We start from the raw sequence: 5,711 nt of genomic DNA, 5'->3' as shown, positions 1-5,711 counted from the left end.
GCTTAATTCCTTCTAGCTCCTTCCACGTTGCTGCAAATTGGATGAGTTTGTCTTCGTTCATCACTTAGTAATATTCTATTGCCTAAATATACCAAAACCTTTTGACTCATTTGTTGATTTGGGGGTATTGGGTTTGTTTCCATATCTTGGCTACTGTAAATATTGCTAAAATAAACATAGCAGTGCAGTTTTCCTTTTGAATTACTGTTTTTGTGTCCTTTGGGTAGATTCCTAGGAATGGAATTGCTGGATCATTAGATAGATCCATTTATAGTAATTTGAGGGTCCTCCTCACAGCTCTGAATAATGGTAGGACCAGTGTGCATTTCCACCAGCAGTGCAGGAGAGTTCCTTTTTCTCCACATCCTCTCCAGCATTTGTTGTTTCTGTTTTTGTTTTTTTTTTTTTCATTTTTAATATGGGCATTCTAATGGGACTGAAGTGTACCCCATCTTCTTGATCCATTCAAGATCCCTGATTTAAAATACAATGAGAAACTACTTCACACCTGTGAGAAGGGCCCATATCTAAAAGACCAGACCTAACAAGAGCTTGTAGGACATGGAGACAAGGGACGGTCCTGCACTGATTTGGGGAATATAGACTGGCTCATCCCAAAACAGTATCCAGGTTTCTTAGAAAATTAACTGAGCATCTGCCATAGGACCCAGCAGTCCCATTCCAAGGTGTCTACCCTGCCTCAGACGGCCCATGAGAAGTTCTCAGCTATGAACTGGATTCGAAGTCTAAATAAATTAGCAGCAGGGGGAGTCTGGGAAGAGCCCTCTAGAGTGGCTCTGCCTCTCGCCCAGCCTGAGCTCTTATTAAAGATATGAACAAAGGGATAAGGAAACAGCATGCATTTGTGTTTATGCTTATACACATTAATAAGTTACTGCTGGAACAAGTTTTTCTAATTAGTAGGGATCATGCCACAAGTCAGCATGTCCTCAGGGAACAGAAGTTCATTTGGGGAAGAAGTTCTGTTTGCAGAACTTCTAACCTCCTGGAACCTCCTGTGCAGAGTAAGCAGGTGCTCTCAGAGACTCCAGCTTCCCTTAGGGCGGCAGGTGCCAGCATACCCAGAGGATGTTACACTGCTTCAAAGGAAACCTACACCCCCATGATCACTGCAGCACTGTTTATAATTGCCAAGCTGTGGAAGGGGTGGTACACAGATAATAGAATACTGCTCATCAAGGAACATAAACTCATGCCATCTGGGGCAACACGGATGGAGCTAACTGAAATAAGCCTAACGGAGAAAAACAAATGTATCACTTAGATATGGATATAGAGAAATTAGACAAAGGGCTAGATGGGGAGGACATGACCCCAGGAAATGGAGCTGGTGAACACCAGGCTGGGGGTGGGGAGGTGGAAACTACCAGAAATGGGCTGCTGTGGAGGTGCCTTCAGGAGAGGAGAAGAAATACACATGCCATGTGCAGCATGAGGGGCTGATAGCACCCCAAGTCCTGAGATGGGGTAAGGAGTGGGATGTGGGCACACAGCTGACTCAGGGTCATCAGAAGCCCTTCTGGAGACCTTCAGCGGGTCAGATTGAGGCCTCAGGTTCAGGGTCTGGCCTTCTCCTCCCTTCCAGTTCCCTCTCCTCAGTTCTCCATCCTTGCTGTCATCCTCATTTCCGGCTTGGTTCTCTTTGGAGGTGTGCTCACTGGACACAAGGTGGCTTCATGTGTGAGGGGCTAGAAGACGTGCTCAGGTAGGGAAGGGAGTGAGGGGATCTTGTCCACTGGGGGCTTTCATGTCTCAGGGAGAAGTTGCCCTGCCTGGTTAATGGGAAGTACCATCCACACATGTGTGTTGCCCAGAGGGCATTTGGTCCAGTCCCCCCTCACCTCCTTTCTTTTTTTTCCCAGTCCTGACCTGGGTTTTCACTCACAGTTCTGGAAACTTCCTTGTGGTCCAGGATTAGAAGATTCCCATAGGCTTCTGACCTGACTCCTCCCTCGCCTGACATGATGCTTCTTCCCATAGGAGGACAAGGAGGAAGCTACACTCAGGCTGCAAGTAGGTGTGGTCAAGGGTTGGATCCCTGAGCCCCTGGGAACAGTGTAGATGGAGCCCGTGGGGGAGTCACTCTCACATGTTCCTCCCGTGGTCTTATCTCTGACCAAGTTTTGTTGTGTTCTCCCCCAGCAGCCACAGTCCCAGTGCTCTGAAATGTATCTCAGCCCCTAAAGGTGAGACCCTCGAAGACTGCTGGGGGGCTGGAATTTGTGGCAGAGAGACTGGGACAAGATTATGGGGATGCTTTCAGGAGGACATCTTGAGAATGCAGTGGACCATTGATATTGTTAACACTAAGGGAATTCACCTGAATTTCTTCATCATTATTTTCTTTCAGGGTATTAGACAGCCTTGTGTGGGCCTGAGTGTTCCAGGATTTCTTTTTGCCCACATTGTGTGGCTTTATGATCCCCTGCTTTAAACCTTCACACCTGTGAGAACGGCCCATATCCAAAAGACCAGAAACTCAAGTGCTGGCAAGGATATGGAAAAAGGGGACAGTCCTGCACAGTTTTTGGATAAAGACTGAGCCAGCCCTTCTGGAAACAGTACTGAGGTTTCTTAAAGAGTAAATGTGGTTCTGCCATTGGACCCAGAAATTCTACACTGAGGATCTCCTCACAGAGGATACTCTCCGGTAAAGGGACCTGCACTCCCATCACCACTGAAGCACTATTTACAGTAACCAAGCTATGGAAACAACCTAAATGCCCCAGACAGGTGGGAAATTAAGAAGCAGCTGGGATTACACGTGTACATATATGTACATATACAGGTGACCCCAAAGGAGATGAACGTTGGGGTTGGGGGAGGGAGCTGTCAAGGGTGAAGATGCCACCACATCCTAGCAGGGGCCACGGTGGGGGGAGTGGTCCTGCCCAGCTCTTTACACCTCAAGGCAACCATGAGATATTTCTAAACCTCCTCCTCTTCTTCAGGTCCAATGCTTTTTCAGTCCTGCTCAGAAGCTGCTTCTGCATGGAACTGTATTTACTGAGGTGTTGTTTTGACACTCTCTACTCTGTGTGCAATTTGAATTAATTTATTCTGGGGCTTGATGTTAATTGACTTCCCATCATCTTATGTTGTGTATCCTGTCATTCCTGTTACACACACGCGCAAACACACACACACTCCCCTCTCCTTGGGAACCAGACCCTCATTTAGCACTGGGGTACTCTGACCCTCTGTCTCTGGTCCCCTCAAAGCCGCCCTCTCTGCAGTGTCTCTACTCAGCGGGGTCTGAGCAGCCCCAGGAGTCCCTGCACCTCTTGCCTCTGACCTTATGGGAAACCAGCCCCTCAGCCTGCATGACAGTGAGGAGGCGAAGGCAAAGTCCTGAGGTCAGTGACTGATGGAGGAGACAATTTACTTTTTTTTCTTTTTACCTTCATTGTATTATTCACCTGAGGTTAGCATTGGTTTACAATACTGCATGTGTTCAGAGGCAAGGGTCACACCTCTTCAGATGTTTGTTACCACATCACACCCACCCTAAGGGCACGCACAGTCTTAACCATAGTCCATTGGGCCCTCTTCCGACTGTTTCCTACTCTTACCCCCAGCCCATGGCTTCCATTCTGCAGTCATATATATAGAGAGTATGTTTTGGTTTAGTTTCATCTGTCCCTGCTTTGTTTCTTTATATTCCAAATATGAAATCATCCAGTATTTAACTTTCCCCTTCAAAATTATTTCACTTAGCACAATCCCATACACAACTATCCATGTTGTTGCAAATACAATATTTCATCTTTTTCACAGGCGAGTAGTATTCCATTGTGTATATAGCTTGTATTCTTTATCCCCTCATCTGCCATTGGGCACTTAGGTTGTCTTCATCGCTTGGTTATAGTAGACAGTGTTGCAGTGACCAGAGGAGGCGCATATTCCTTGGAATTAGTGTTTTTACCTTCTTTGGATAAATACTACGGAATGGGATGCTTGACCATGTGACAGGTCTATTTTGAGGAAACTTCATTTTAATTTTTTTTTATATAGGGGCAGGACCAATGTGCTATCCATAGAAAACAGAGGTTCCAGGTTACTGCCCCGCCCATGGAAAGGTGGAGCTGATCAGGGATGAGAAGCTAAGGAAGAGGAAGAAGACGTGGAGTAAGACGAGGAAAGGAGGCTGGAGGAGGTGCATGAAGAAGAGAGACATGTGAAGAAGAAACCACACTTGCTTCTCACTTGGACTTGTTCCAGGGAGTTGGGGACATGGAAAGAGACAAGTGAAAGAGGCAAAAATGTGAATGAGAGACCCATGGGGAAGCTGACAATGGCTGCTGTTATCTTGATGTGGATTTTGATTTTGTTCTTTTCCTTCCAGACTTGCCTGGCCCCTCCTGCCCCTGTCCCATGGGTCTCTACCAGTGGGTGCCTTAACCTTGTGGCAGGCTTTTGGGCCCCAGTGTGCCTACTTTGGGCCAAGCCTGTTTCTCTGGGCATTTACCATTGAGGAGACGGGTAACATTGGGTGCTTCACTTGGTTAACTATTCTAATTATATTCTTTCTCTTCTCTCGCTCTATTGCACACTGATTCTCTATTTTATACTAATTGCATTAAAGTTCTTTTCTGTTGAAGGTCTTATACTTTAGAGTATGTTTTGTTTTTATGCAGCTGATGGCAGATCCCTTGTAGAGTGTACAGTTTTTAGGGTCCAGGGAACCCCTCATTCTGCCCACTAACAGGACCAGACATCATTCCCACCATGTGCCAGAGTTCCTTTTCCTCCACACCCTTCAGTGGGTCATTCTCACAGTGTGAGGTGGTAACTCATTATGATTTCAATTGGCATTTTCCTGACAGCACATGGCAAACATTTATCCATCTACCTATTGGCCACATGTGTGTCTTCTTTAGAAAAAGTACCTATTTAGCTCCTCTGCCCCTGTTTTGAGTTGTTTTCTTGTTTTGGAGTTCTTTGTAGATTTTGGAGATTAACTCCTTGTTGGATTGATGATGTGCAAATAGTTTCTCCGATTTGATATTGTCTTATCATTTTAATGATAGTTTCCTTCACTATGTAGAAGCTTTTTAGTCTGATGTGATTCCATTGGTTTCTTTTTGCTTTTGCTTCCTTGGAGCACAGAAGACACTATGGGCAGTGAAAATACTCTGCATGATATTCTCATGGTGGACACAGGTCATTATACATTTGTCCAACACCCCGAGAATGGACAACACCAGAGTGAACCCTGAGAGAAACCATGACTTTGTGACTGTGACATGCAGGTCCATCACATGTAATCCACGTGTCAGTCTGGTCTTAACACATGATTTGGACATGATGTGTGAACAGTTTTATAAATCGAGGAATAAAGTGTAATTTACTTTAGAAAGCATATTTCATGCTCATACAAGGACATTTAAATAACACTCAAGGATACGCATAAGTCATTCCACTCCACCCCCAAGACCCCAGGCAGCCAGTGTCTGCTCAAAAACAGTTAGCAATTTATCTTTTCTCATATATATATATATATATATATATATATATATATATATATATATCTCCATGCTCCTGTCTGGGCAATAGTGTTTATTTTCCCAACAGTAAAGGAGTTCAGGTCACAGAGTGGGGAGAAACATTTGCAAATCACGAATCTGATAAAGGATGGTATCTACAAATAATGCCTAAAACTCAATGATCAGAAAGAAATAACCCAATTT

This window comes from Talpa europaea (assembly GCF_964194135.1).
Source record: "Talpa europaea genome assembly, contig: HAP1_SCAFFOLD_109, whole genome shotgun sequence".
In the NCBI taxonomy this organism is placed as follows: Eukaryota; Metazoa; Chordata; class Mammalia; order Eulipotyphla; family Talpidae; genus Talpa; species Talpa europaea.
This window is presented reverse-complemented; position numbering follows the sequence as displayed.